Source organism: Phalaenopsis equestris, unplaced genomic scaffold (genome assembly GCF_001263595.1).
Source record: "Phalaenopsis equestris unplaced genomic scaffold, ASM126359v1 Scaffold000402, whole genome shotgun sequence".
In the NCBI taxonomy this organism is placed as follows: Eukaryota; Viridiplantae; Streptophyta; class Magnoliopsida; order Asparagales; family Orchidaceae; genus Phalaenopsis; species Phalaenopsis equestris.
This window is the reverse complement of record NW_018164844.1, coordinates 1,078,410-1,093,709: the sequence shown is the minus strand read 5'-3', so window position 1 is coordinate 1,093,709 and position 15,300 is coordinate 1,078,410. Positions and strand designations below refer to the sequence as shown.

Genomic DNA, 15,300 nt, shown 5'->3' with positions numbered 1-15,300 from the left:
AAAACTATTCTAAAAACCCTAAATACTCCTATTCTAAAAACCCTAAATTTTCTCCACACTTTTTCTAACATTCCTCTCACACATAAATCCTCCTTTTCTAACATAAATTCGTTCTTTTAAAGTGTAGGGATGAAGTTTGAAGAGTTGCCACAAGAACCCTTTCAAAAAACGTCCAAATACGTTGAATTTCGGCCAATAACCGCCAAAAGTCGGTCCATATTCGTCTCGGGCGCTGTCGGTGGGCTCGAGGGACCATAGTCGTCCCGGGCGCTGTCGGCGAGCTTTTCTGTCATTTTTCGGTCTTCTCGGGTAAATCTCTCTGTCGGTGCCGTTTTGGCGCCGTCGGCGAGCAGACTGCGCAGCTCCACCGTTTCGCTCCGTTTGGCTCCGTTTTAGCTCTGTTTCGCCCCATTTCAGTTGCGTTGTGTTCCTAACAGATAGCCCTACAAAATAAGCATGAAAACAACCTTCCTTTAAAGTATAATCTCATTAAAAAATATGCAAGAAGTGTAAAATAGATTAAACATCGAAAGACTTATCGAAAGGTGACAGGACAAAGTTTCATTTCTTGCTCGTTTTTGCTCCCAATTACAACGATTTTGTATCTTTTTGCTCCAATGACCATAATTAATCATACCTGCAACAAAACATAAAAAATATCCTTCTTTAAAGTGCAATATCATCAAAAACAGTGTAAAATAGGTATGAAAATCTCAATATATTTTCCTTTGATCAGTACACTATCACAATTAAAATTAGATGTAATATTTTTGTAAATGTTTTTAACTATGTAAATAACAACACAAAAAAATGAAATACACACAAAATAATATACTGAATAAAGATAAAAATACAAGTTTTAAGTGTAAACTCTAAGTGTTTAACTAAAATTCTCTAATATTGTAAATTAATGTCATTCTCCTACAACGATCCTAATAAATTAATTTTTGAAATGCTGTGAAACATCGACAATCACACAAGTATACATGATTAATTAATATACATAATAAGAGTCTGTACGATCCCATGAGGAACATATTTAGTTTTAGTTAAGTCAAATTTCTAGCTTACTAATCTTTAGTTTAGCCTGAAAGGTTAAAGTTTAAGTGAATTTTAAAGTCACTAAATAGTCTATATCCTAAATTTTGCCCAAAAAAAAGGGCCTAAATAAAAGTAGTGAGATTTCTATCGAGTGAAAAGTTCTCCCCTGAACTTGGAAATCTAGGTTTAACCAAGTTATCATATTAAATGTGCCGGTTATGAACAACATTCCTCCTTAGCCCCTTTCGATTGTCAAAGAAGATTTGAAAACTAAAATACTATTTAGTTCACTATATCAACTTAGCCAGATTGAGAGTAAATGAAGATCACAAGGTTAAAACATCACCATAATTCAAACTTCTTAGATCACCATAACATAGGTAATCACTAAACCCCTAGAATACCAATTCAAAGGAGAAAAATAAAATCTTAGCGTTACAAATACTTTGAAATGATAAAAGAAAATTTCATTCACCAAAGCAAATCAAATACAATAGTTCGGAATAAAAAATTAGAAAAATTACTCTTTGAAAGGCTGCACTAGACTTCTTTCTTTCTCCATTGAATTTTACTGAATAACACAAACAACTCACTATAGAAATCCCTCACAAACTACCCTCACAATTTTCTCGGACACTCTACAAGTTTAAAGAGAGTAATTTTCACCCAGGAGTGTCCCATTTGTTTCGATGTATGCAAATTTATCGCTTCCTTGGTGAAATAATGCTATTGAACCGTCAAAACTATCAATCTGCCTGAAAGGGCGCCTGGGCGCTGCATAGCTAGCACCCCTTTTCCGGTCTCTCTATACTCTCCTCCTACCTAGGGCTTCAAGGCGCCTGGATTACTGTACTCTTGATAGAAGAGATATTATTTATGACCCAATAAATATATGAACGAAGAAAGTAGCCTTCAACCAATACATATGGGTCAGAAACTTTTTTCTAGAATAAAATGGGCAAACTAATACATGAAGCTTACCATAAATGTTGGTGTTGGAAGAAGTTGTTGTGCATTTTTACACCTCTATTGTCAAGAAGATGTTTCGCCGGTTCGAGGTTTGTGATTTGCTGTTCTTGGATTGCAGGACTTAGAATTTTAGGTATAAGGTTTAGGATTTTTATAGAATATTTTTTAGTTATACTTTAAATAAAAAGGGTCAGAGCCATCTTGAGAAAGCAACCGGAATCCCGTTGTAGTAAAAGAAATAAAAAGGAACTCTCTGGGCTTAGTTTCAAAAACGCTTTATCCAGAAGCTGTAAGAAGTTTAATGCAAGGGGCATTTACATGCATACCACACAACTCTTATATATTTACATATCTAACACTCAAACTTTCATATTTACGTGCACAACACTCAAATCTTTATTATCACATCAAAAAATACCACTATAACCTACTTCTTAAAAGTGAAATACACCTTTTCATGCATAGGTTTATTACACCAATGTGTTATGCATGTAAATATGTAAGTTTAGACGTTAGATATGTAAATACATAAGAATTGTGTGATATGTATGTAAATTTTCCAAAAAGTTATGGAACACATTTAAAGTAATGCTTATAAATTAGAAATTCAAAGGATTTATGATGTAAATTCAATTTTCAAATAAATGAATTGAGTTTATTTTATGAATCTAATATTAATTCCTTGGTTTTGCTCTCTTTCTATAATATTTTCCAGTTAAATTTAAAACGGAGCAGCTTGGCAAAGGAATTGCAAAACTCTATGTACTACAGTATTTGTTCGCTCGAAGCTAACCACTAAACGCCGGTATTGTTCTCATCTTATTCCAGTTTAAATAACAGTTCTTCTATTCGGCGCATTGGGTTATTAACACCACAATTTGATGACAGTTTAATCTCAAGTTAAAAATCAGCTCACTCTCCTTTTGATAGGTTGTTTTCTATGTGCTTGTTATGGGAAATCACTCATGTGTACTGCTATCATATGATTTGTTCGTTTTCGCATTCTTCTTAAACGAAAAGGAGTTTTTTCATACTGATAATCATTGCATGAAATTCATGTTTTTGACTATTTGAATAAATTCTTATAATTAATTATCATTATTTGAGCTAAGAAGTTATGCAGTGGGGGACAGTTTGAAAATTTGTTGAAATAATTTTAAATAGGTGACCGACTTATTTTGATAATAACCCAAAAATATTTGGACAACAGCTTTTCATTTATGACAGTAGTAATTTATGGATGGCACCTTTCTATTTATAATAATCTAATGATCCGTGGAAAGCAGCATTCTATTTATTTTTTGTAGTGAATTTAGGATTCTAAATTTAAAAATTGATTTTCATATTTGTTTCTTTCATTGATAGTTAATTCTTCACTTGTATAGAATTTTTCTTCTGTATTTTTACATAGAATAAGGAAATAATATCAAATCATAAAATCTTCTATTTATCATTTTTATCACCTCTCATTCTAATTTTCAAGGCGACAGAAAGTGTCATTCTGGTTCAACCCTATGATGCTTACAGATTCTTCGACATTGAGACTTTTTCATGTCAATGAATCATGTACCAACATCGAAAATCACTCTCTAACAAGGGTGGTGAAAATATTAATGAAGGGTCCTAGAAAGTAGATAGTGGCCTTTGCCACGAAGTTGGCACCTCCACCATTGGAAATAAACCTCAAAATGAAAATTATGGATGAATGAGGACTCCAAATAGAAAACATGAATACGTAAACATCAAAACGAACACACAAATAGTAAAACAAAATAGTGATTGTAGAAAATAAGCTTAAGAGCAAATCAAAAACAGTCCTGGACAACGGTGATGTGGTGGTGGAACTCGATCGGAGGGGCTGAGGAAGTGTCGACGGTGTTTAGGGGACATCAAAGCGCCTGTCAAAACTAGAGGGGAGTTGGGAGGGGGCGACTGGTGCTGCAACTCGCTGGAAAGGGGTTGACGGGTGGGATTATGATGGCTGGAATGGCGTTCAGGAAGTTCTGGTGGGACGACAATGTTGTGAAAAACGATTCAAGAAAGCAAAAACTGGATCGAGAAAAATTTGAAAAAAAAAACACAGATTTACGTGGTTCGGCAAATTGCTTACGTCCACGAAGTTGCAGAGGATTTTATTGCTCGAGGATTAAACCAGTCGGTCGCCTAAACGTTTATAGAAAATTTTCTATTTCTTTTCCTCTCTCTCTCCTCACCTTTTCTCTCTCTCTCTCTCCCAAAACCATGTGAAGAAGAATAAGGGAAAAAAAAACTCTTTTCTATTCGATAAGCTAGAAAAACGAAGTGAACAAAAAGGGGGAAGGAGCAGCCTTCTGTTTTCTTTCTTTTTTTCCTGTACACTTCAGCCGAAGAGGTGGTGAGGTTGGGATTTTCACTTGCCTGCTTCAATTTCGGTCGAGACTTTAAAGGCTTTCAATTTGACCCATTTTGGATCAGCAAGAGGAGAGCGACAACACGGGACCGCGTGAAGGAAAGTGGGAATGCGTGGAGGAAGCGGAAATGCGTGGGAAGAATGCCGCATGAGGTGGAGTTAGCGGGAATAGGTTCCAAATCCAATAATTCTCCCATTTGGAGAATAGGACACTGACTGCGCCATTCACTGGTTGCGTCGCTCTTTTTTTCAAACGTGATATCCTCCACTTCTGCAACTCAAAGCTCTTGTCTTCAGGCTAGAAGACCAATTGTAGAGCACAACTTTAGGTTCTCAAGCGTAACACTCTTAGTCAACTTATCAACAGGGTTCTTGTTTCCACAAATTTTCTCAAATTGCAATTGTATGTCATCTAACAAAGATCAAATGAAGTGATATCTAATCTGAATGTACTTGGTTCTGGATTGAAATACTGAATTCCTGGCAAGGAATATGACGCTCTGACTATCACTGTAGAGAGTGCCATTTTGAACCTCTATACCCAATTCTTCTAAGAAAATTTTTAGCCATATCATCTTATTTGCAGCCTTTGACACTGCAATGTACTCAGCTTCTGTAGTGGACAACGAAACTGTTTTCTGTAGTTTTGAGCCCCATGACTCTGCAGTACCACCATGAGTATAAACATAACATGTAATACTTTTTCTACTGTCAATGTTTCCAGCTAAATCTGCATTGACAAAGTCTTGTACCTCCAAGCTATTTCCTGAGAAACACAAGCAGGTTTTTGAGGAGTCTCTTAGGTATCTTAAGATCTATTTCATAGCTTCCTAATATTCCTTCTTTGGATTACTCATTTATCTGCTCACAACTCCCACTGCACAAACAATATCCGGTCTTGTGCAAACCATAACATACATAAGTGAATCAATAGCTGAAGCGTAAGAAACCTTACTCATGTAGTCTTGTTTCTCCTCTGACTTGAGTGACTGACTCCCCAAAGGTGTGCCAACTACTCTGGCCTTATCCATGTTGAACTTGCTAAGCATAATTTTCACATATTCAGCCCGTGAAAGCCTCAACGTGCCTCTGATTCTGCCTCTGACAATCCTCATGCTAAGGATTTGTTTTGCCGCTCCCAAATCCTTTATTATAAAGTGCTCTGACATCCGTCTCTTCAGATTATTATTTTCATCAATATTGGCCCCTGCAATAAGCATATCATCCACATATAGCAACAGGATGATATAAGAATTATCAAAGTGCCTGACATAACAACAGTGATCTGCTTGACATCTGTTGTGTCTTGCATTTTGCATGAAATTATCAAACTTCCTTTACAGTTGTCTAGGAGTTTGATTCAAGCCATATAAGTTCTTTTTCAGTCTGCAAACTGAATCTTCCTTTCACTGTACCACGAACATTTCAGGTTGGTGCATGTAGATGTCTTCTTCAAGATCTCCATGAAAAAAAGCTGTCGTCACCTCTAACTGCTCAATGAATAGATCTTCAGAAACAACTATAGCCAATACCATCTTGATGGTTGTGATCTTCTCCACAGGAGAAGAGTTCTTAGATTAGTGAATACCCCGTCTCTGCCGAAAGCCTTTTAGAACAAGTCTGACCTTGTACCTCTTACTGCCATCAAACTTAGTCTTCATCCGTTGCACCCACTTGTTGTGCTATACCTTCTTTCCTGGTGGATGTTTTGTCAGATCCCATGTCTGATTTCCCAATAGGGAATTCATCTCCTCCATGGACAACTCCAACTTGCTAGAATTTTTATCTGCCAAGTTTTCTTCATAGCTCTGTGGTTCTTCACTATCTGTTAGCAGGATGTAGTTCAAAGTTGGTGGGTAACGCTGTGGAGAACATCTAGTTCTTTCTGATATGCTAACTGTACCTGTAGGGGTAGACTACTCTGAAACTGACAGCAGAATAATAGGAATGGGTGCCTCGAACCCACTCTCCTCGTCACTTGCATCTCTGTCCTGCACTGTGACCTCTGGTAAATCATCAAACCTTACCAACTCAGATTCCTGCGGTACTATTTTAGAATTTGTATTGATCTTGTCTCAGATTCTGCTTCTTATGATCTTCCAATCCTGATCATCCCAGAAACGATATCCAAATGTCTCTTCTCCATAGCCAATGAAATAACACTTCTTTGACTTATTCTCATGTTTTCTTAGATAATCAAGATTAATTAGAATATAAGAAAGACAACAAAAAATTTTAAGGTGAGAGAATTTGACTTCTTTCCCACTCCAGTCCTTTTTAGGCAATTCACAATGTAATGGAACAAATGATCTCCTGTTATCAAATAAACTGCAGTGCTGACCGTTTTTGCCTAGAAAATAGGTGGTAGTCCAACGTGCAATCTCATGCTTCTAGCTCGCTCATTAATGTTCTTGTTCATGTGCTCTGCAACATCATTTTGTTGTGGTGTCCCTGGTGTGGTGTCCCTGGAATGGTTTGGTTTTCTCCATTCTGATACCTTGAGTTGCACAATACTCCTTGAACCCACTATCAATGTACTCACCATTATTATCAGACCTCAGACATTTCAGTTTTGAACCTTTCTCTGTCTCAATCATGACCTTCCAAGTCGTGAGCACATTAAATATATCAGATTTATGCTTTAAGAGATAAATCCATACCTTTCTGCTATGATCATCAATGCATGTGAAATAGTAACGAGAGCCTACAAGAGATGCTACTGGAGAAGGTCCCCATACATCCGTGTGTACAAGATCCAGTTTTTCGGTCTTTGGCGTTCTATCACTTTTCAAGAAACTCATATTTTTTTGTTTCCTCATAATTCAACTCTCACACATGTTGAGATCAACTGACTTCAGTTCTGGTAACTTGCCTCTGAGTTGAAGTTCTTTCATATCCCTCTAATTCATGTGGCCAAGTTTGCAATGCCACAACTCTGTTGTGCTCTCTGCATTGGTAGTATCAACACTGTTAATTGATCCAGTAGTTTTATATATCATACTTTTTTTCTTAACCTGAGCCAGTACCAGTGCTTCTTGAGTAACCTTCCAGGTGCTATCCGAGAATACTACTTCATGCACAAACTCATCAAGTCGCCTAACAGAAATAATATTCTTCTTCAGTTCAGGAATATGTCTGACCTTTTGCAGAGTTCACTTGTTGTCTGGAAGTGCAATGTCATTGTCTTCAATTCCTACGACATTCAAAGCTTCTCAATCTGCCAGGTCGAATTTACCAAAGTCACTTGTAACATAATTTTGCATTAATTCCCGGTAGAAAGTTGTATGAAAAGAAGCCCATGAATCCATTATCCAGTCATCAACAAAACTATGAACTACCAGTAGTAGTGCATTCCTTTTTATGTGGTCAGTTTTGCCACAATTCTAGCAAGTTGCTTGTTTACCAGACCTTGACTTGCTTCTACCTCTGTGCTTTGATTTTAATCTTTCTTTGTTTGAGTTCCTATCCTATGATCTCCCTTTGGAATCAACATATAATGATGAACTTGAACCCAAGTTCTCGCCAGAATCTTTCATGCGCACCTCCTCAGTTAAAATCAAATTACGAATATCATCATATTTCAATTTAGATTTACCTGTAGAATTACTGACAGCTATCCTCACGGCTTTCTAACTATTGACAATGAAACCAATAAAATCAGTGTACGTATCTCATCATCAAATTCAATTTTCACATCAAATTCAATTTTCACAGACGATAATAATTGATTTGTGATAGTATTAAAATCATTCAAGTGTTGTACAACAGACGTACCTTCCGCTATCTTTAAATTAAATAACTTTTTTCATCAAATATACCTTGTTATTCGTCGACGGCTTTACATACATACCTGACAGGGCTATCATGAGATCTGTAGTAGTCTTTTCCTTGACGACGTTTGCAACAAACCTCGACATTGTCAATCGAATAACCCCCAGAACTTGTCGTTCCAACAAATTTCATTCAGCCTCATTCATCTTTTTCGGTCTTTTCCCCAATAACGGAAGATGAAATTTTTTTCTATAGAGGAAGTCATTTATTTGCATCCTCTAGTAATCAAAATCTGTGTCATCGAACTTCCCGATCCATGAAATCTTCACTTCTTCTCCAACCATCATTCTTCCTCAGATCCAAACCACGACTTTGATACCAATTGTTGTGAAAAATGATTCGAGAAAGCTAAAACCCGGATTGAAAAAAATTCGCAAAAAAAAATAAAAAATAAAAAAACACAGATTTAAGTGGTTCGACAAATTGCCTACGTTCACGAAGTTTTAGAGGATTTTATTGCTCGAAGAGTAGACTCGTCGATCGTCTCGACATTTACAGAAAATTTCTTCTCTCTCTTCTCTCTCTCTCCTCTCTCTCTCTACCAAAGCCACGTGAAGAAGAATAAGGGAAAAGCAAAAACTCTTTTTCTGTTCCTTAAGCCAGAAAAATGAAGAAAACAAAAGGGGGATGGAGCAGCCTTTTGTTTTTATTCCTTTTTCCCTGTACACTTTAGCCGAAGAGGTGGTGAGGTTGGGATGTTCACTTGCCTGCTTCAATTTCAGCCGAGACTTTAAAGGCTTCCAATACAACCCATTTTGGAAGGTTTGGATCGTGAATCAGAGAGAGGAGAGTGGGAACGCGGGATCGCGTGAAGGAATGCGGGAACGCGGGCACGCGTGGGAAGAAGCGGGGATGCGTGGGAAGGTCACATGAGGTGAAGTTGGCGGGAACAAGCTCCAAATTTAACAGGCAACGAACGGGGGAGGCGCCGGGATGGAAGGCAGCAACTAGAGGAGAGCAGGGAAGAACTTGGAGTTGCTGCGTGAGCAGCGGAGGGACTGTACTGGAGGACGGATGACGCCGGGAGGAGGGAGTGGAGCGGAGATGCACACCACCTTGGCGGGATACAGCTGGAGCGCTACATTGCCAAAGGATACAACCCTCTCGAAAGAGGGAAACATCAGGAGCAAACCTAAAATCACAAACAAAAAATCACTGCTTAGACCTGAGAAAGAACTTGTATAAATAGGGAAGAAAGGAGACCACCTAGGAAGTAAGGAGGAGAGAAGAGAAGGAAGTGCCTTTGAAGAGGCGTGCAACGGTTAGGAGCAGCGGCCGCCTGAGATTAGGGCACAGGAAAGGAGGCGAGGGGAGCGTCCGATGCGGGATGGGGAGGAGGGCGAGTGAATAAAATGATTGGCATTTTAATATATTGGACCGGTCCGGTCTAGCAAGGGGGAGCTAGACCGGCGTAAAGCCACGCCGTCAACCGGGCGTGACCCTGGATAGCCTCGCATTGCATTATCCAAATAAGCTGGATTGTTCAAAAAGAAAAATTTTCTTATGCTCTAATTACAAATGAGAAGACAAATATTACTTTGATAGTATGCTTGAGACTATTAAGTCTTATGATAGGAGATGAAAATATGTTTATAATTACGACTCATGTTACGAAAATTATAATGATTGGATTGCAAATGAGCTATTATAAAAAGTAGTGGAAATGATTCTTATTCTCTCAGAAGTCTGAAATTTGACTAGTGCTTTTACAATATAACCTAAATGACAACTTTTTAATCAATCAATAAATTCATTTGAAATAAGTTGCTTTGCTAAATTTTCATCTAATATATTACTTTTATGACTTGAACTCATGGAGGATGATTGGCAGAGCAGATATGTGTTCTATACTCTATTTTTTTACAAAATGATCCCCCAAGTAAGATTCATACACAAATAATAGATTGTGTATCAACCAAAATCTGATCTATTTCAATTTCAAACATATTTCAAATAATAATTGCAACGTCTAAATTTTGTATTATCGCCCGAGACACCCAAATTTTACTTTCTTTCAAAAATAAATTCCTATTCACTAGCAAAAATACGAAGGATTATCTATTGAAAAATTGTCATCTTGCTAAACAGCTATAACTTATATCACAATCAAACCTATAAGTCTGTCAAACCTTATGTTGTTCACCTTCTTCCTCTTTTACTATCTCTTCTTTATTTCTTTGATTTCTTATCAATTCGCCCACTCCAATTAAGTTGATAATGTTAGTTAATTTCATTAATTTAGAGTAAAATAGTTGTTTATTTGATTACATATATTTTGACGGATTAAGTTAATATAAATGTGGGCTACATTCATGAAATTTTAGTGTTTAGATAATATATTTATACTAGATTGTAATTTAGTTATAATTGTAGATTTAATTTTTTAAAAACAATTAAACTAACTCAGACCTAAGGTAACCTAAGTTGGTTAAATCGCACATATTTTAATTAAATATGAATTTTAAATGGCTTTTTTTGTGCATTTGTGATTGATTGAAGGTAAAAATTATTTAGGTCTTTCAAGTTAATTCTCATTTGGTATTATTTAGCTGGATTTTTTAGGAGCGTGGTTCAAACCTTGCAGCCCAAGTAACTATGATTTCTTATGTGATAAGGAAATACAACTTTGTTAGGGCTATTATCATTGACACTAATATCACATTCCCAGATATTTAATAGGCTGTCAATGTTGCATTTGTTATCATTTACTTGTCACACCAATATATCTCTTTTATTATTCATAATGAAATAACGAGCTGTATATGTAGCTTTGCCTTGATATAATAGCACATAAACTCATGTATGTTCAGTTGATTCTTGTATTCACAAGATCTATTTTTTTAATGCATGTTATCTTCGTTAAATGGAATAAATTTTTTTTTCCACTCATGTTTCGATATATAAATAACACTGGTCATATTATTTGTAAAAAAATTTATTAAAACTTGATTATGATATCTAAATAATATATGCTTATATGTGGTGGTATAAATGTGGTAAAATTCTCTTAGTTATTAGCTAACTAGGTCACAAAGTGACCACTCTATTGAAAACTATTAAATTTTCATGTGTTGTTGTTTACCTTTCTAGTTTCAGAATGTTTTAAGAAATTAGTCTTAGATAGATAAATTCATTTATACTAAAATGAGAAATTACTAATTAGTGATATTTAGATATGTTTGATTATACCTGTATGGTTGCACATCAAAATGTTAGATTAAAAATGCATTATTTATAATTTTCATGCCAATGATCTCGATATCAAAATTTTAAAAGTTATATTAAAATAGTTCATCTTTTGCATTTATGTAGTATGTTATTAATCTAACTTGATACTTTGATGATATCTATTATACTCTTATTATATAGTGAATCACACAATTTTTATTGTTCATGCTGCACTTCAAATACTTTATTATTTATATAAATTGGAGTTATTTGCTGAGTTTGAATTTTTAAACTGACCTTTAAATTTTTCTCATAATATATTCAATGAGGTCGCTCGGTCGGCCATAACTATTGAAGTAAATATTTTAGCAATACGATTTCGTTTGCTATTTTTATGCAGTAGCTCTACTTCTATTGTTGCCAGGTTTGGATACTTTTACTTATATAGTTGTTGCTTACACTTTTTTTTTAATATTAGGCATTTTATTGCTTCTTCATTGTGTTAGGGATATGGATGCGGACACTTTTTTTTTTTTTTAATATTAGGCATTTTATTGCTTCTTTATTGTGTTAGGGATATGGACGCGGATAATACAATATGCAATTTTTAATTTTACTTTGTTTATCTTTATTATTTATAATTAATTGTATTTCTTATGAGTACAAAGCATGTAGGAAGCAGTTTTGACCTCAAAAAATTATTTTAAGAGCTGAGGTTCTGCCTTTTACCACGTCTTCTGTTGCAGGAGTGGATCACCTTTCAGACTTGTGGTGCGATAGAGTGGTATCAGATGATTTGAGCAAAAAAAAATTTCTGCCTATGCAACTTGGATGATCGCTCGGGAGTAATAATTAATTCTTGAGATGGTGCAACTTCAATTTGAGGTAGCAACTCCAGAATGAAATTTTATCATATATCACATAATTATTTGGCCAATAATAGTAGATCATATTCATGCAACTGTTATTGAAGAAGATGAATTTATACAACTTTTAGAGCATGTTGAGAATGAACTGAAACCCAAGTTTATCATGAATCACATGCGCACATTGTGATTGAAAGATTAGTTATATTCTAGATCTTATTAGACTTTGATAGGAGATACTTACAGAATTGCACAACCTATTTTTAGTTCTTCGAAGGAGCATTAAGATGTATTAAGATTTAGGAAGCTTTTTTGGTGGCCTAATATAAAAATGATGTGGCAAACTTCGTCCATCACTATTTAACTAATCTGATGGTTAATGTTGTACATCAAAGACAGTAATCTGTTACAACATTTTTCTATTTCAGAATAGAAGTGAGAGCAAAATCCCAGTAAATTTTGTAGTTGGTTTTCTTGATTAAAATAAGGTTATGATACAATTTAGTTTTTGGTTGATAGACTCACCAAAACCTCTTATTTTATATCAATCAAATGGATTTTTCTTTTTTTTTTTTTTTGAAGACGCTAGTAAAAAATTACTGTGGATAATATTGTTCATCTGCACTGAATTCTAATTATTACTGTCTGATTGCGATGCGAGGCTTACTTTTATATCATGGAAGAAAGTACAATAGGTTTTAGATGCAAGATTAGAATTTAGTACTATGTTTCATTCTTAGGCAAATGATTAGTCAGAGCGTACCATTCAAATGTTTTAAGATTTATTGAGAGTTTTTATTCTTGACTTTGGAGGTAGCTAGGAAGTTTACATTCCATTTATAAAATTCACCTACAATGATAGTTTTCAAGCTAATACTGACTTGACATCTTATGAGGCTCTTCATGGATGGAGCATGGATCTACTTTATGTTAGTTTGAGGTTGGCGAGAGGAAACTTATGTGCACCTCAACTGGTTAATTTATCAGATTTGAAAATGATTGCATTTAGATTAAGAGCGCCATAAAAGTGTTTTGACCCCATGCATAGAGAGATTAAATTCAAATTAGAAGATTATATTTTTTGTTCAAAATTTTTCATATAGTTATAAGATTAGGCAATAGTGGAAAACTTTAAACCTGTTTCATTGAACCTTTTGAATGATCAAGAGAGTTGTTAGATTCTATTTATTTGGTCATTCCTCTAAGACTTATTGGAGTGCATAATATTTTTCACGTCTATCTTCCATGATATTATGTGCATGATGATTTTTAAATAATTCAACTTGCGCTCTTGGTGATGCAAGAAGATTTTGAGTTATGAGGAATGATTGAAGTTTTTTTTGAAACATGAGATTTGACAATTTAACCGCCTATCTATTTCTTTGGTTAAAGTACTTTGGAGGAACCAAATTAAATGAGAAAAAGATCAAAGATTAAAGAAAAGATGATCACTAAGTACCCCATCTATTTCAAAATAAAGGTCTAGATTTAGAGCCCATTTTTTTTCTAGGATGATAATATGCACTAAATCAAACCGCTTGAACTTCTTATTTGAATCCTTTGCCCGCAAGTCGCTCTATCTTGCTACTTGCCATAACATGGGCTACTTCAACCCTTAATTGACGTCCAAATGTCATGCCTACCACATCCAGTTGCCTTGGATTTAACAAACCTTAAAGCTTATGACATTACATCCCTTCTGTCTGCTGTAGTCATTAGGTCCCTTCAATTGAGCCTTAATCTTTTCTTCTGATGTCCTAGCTGATGCGAAGCTAAAATTTGATGTTTTTTTGTGATTAATTCTATGTTTTATTGCTTGATTATGATGATTTTACATTTGTGGAAGGTGTGTTGATTGTGTTTTACAGGATGTAGGTGTTAAGCCCTAAGAAGGTAAAATGGATAAAGAAGCCATGACACCACCACGCCTGTTGTGAGGATTGGTTTGAGATGTTGGCTTGGCACTCCTGCGTCTTAGGTGGCATGCCCGCATTGCTCAACAGAGGAGGTGGCACCCTCGCGCTAAGTAGGCGTTATGCTTATGCCTTCCCACAGAGAAAGCGACATGCCCGTTTTGGGTAGTGGCAATGAGTACGCCTAGTTCCGCGATTTACTGAATTTGACTGGTTTTGAGGCAATTTTTGAGGCCCGGATTATATAAGCGCATGCATTGAAGCTCTAGAAACACTTCTGGCTCTACAAGTTCCTCTTTAAGCTTAGAAAAGCCTTCTTTTTTGTGTTCCCTAGAGTTTTCTTCTTAAATTTTTTCAGGAGAGAATTTCCTAGCGGTTTTTATTTTATTTTTTGTCTGTTTTGGTGAGTTGGAGAGGGTGAGATATTAGAGTGCTTGTATGAGGGAGATCATGTGGAGTGCTTGTGTTTCAAGGATATAATCGAGGAGTAAATCAGGGCATGGATTATCTGGTTTAATTTCCTGTACTTATTTTATATGTTGGCTTTCTTTATTACAAAAATACTTCAAACAAGACTTAGATGTTTAGTAAATTAGAACACTGGATGAGAAAATTGATTAGTTTTCTTGTGGGATTGATACATACTCTAATTTTGTATATTACTTGAACGATACGTATACTTGTTAGCTTTCCGTTAGCTTCGAAGCAATTTCGAGTATCACTAGTCATAAGAACTTTTTCAATCGAAAGTGCAATATAGTTATTTCTCTTCTCACTCTTTTTCTCCATTAATTGAGTAAACCTAAATGCTATGCTATCTTCTTTTTATCTCTTTGTTTTTTCGTCTTCTTTATATTCTTCATCTTCTCCTCCTCCCCCTTCATTAGTTTTTTGAGAAGTAGTTATTTTATATACTCTACTCAAGTTAGTTAAATTTAATTTCTTAAATTTGCAATAGAATAAATATTTATTGGATTACTTATTATCTATTAGATTAGGACAACATAAATCATAGTTAGATTCATAAAATTGATTGTGTTTAAAGATATTAGTTTGGTCTTAGATTATAATTTACTTATGCTCTGTTTGAGATCACTTTCTATTTTTTGTTTTATGTTTTTGA

The 15,300-nt window shown here is 35.2% G+C and overlaps 1 protein-coding gene across 8 annotated transcripts in view; it reads left to right on the top strand.

Moving 5' to 3' along the window:
* Positions 1 to 14,780, top strand: part of LOC110026848 — a 54,466-nt gene extending 39,686 nt beyond the window's left edge. For 5 of the 8 annotated variants that reach the window (XR_002294263.1, XR_002294256.1, XR_002294262.1 and 2 more), the window contains 3 exons: positions 2,726 to 2,815; positions 12,145 to 12,283; positions 14,133 to 14,780. The gene's annotated coding sequence lies outside the window, so the exon portion shown is untranslated. Of the gene's footprint in view, positions 1 to 2,725; positions 2,816 to 12,144; positions 12,284 to 14,132 lie in introns of those variants that run through there. The other 3 variants (XR_002294258.1, XR_002294257.1, XR_002294259.1) reach the window with 1 other exon arrangement.
* The last annotated feature ends 520 nt before the right edge of the window (positions 14,781 to 15,300 follow it).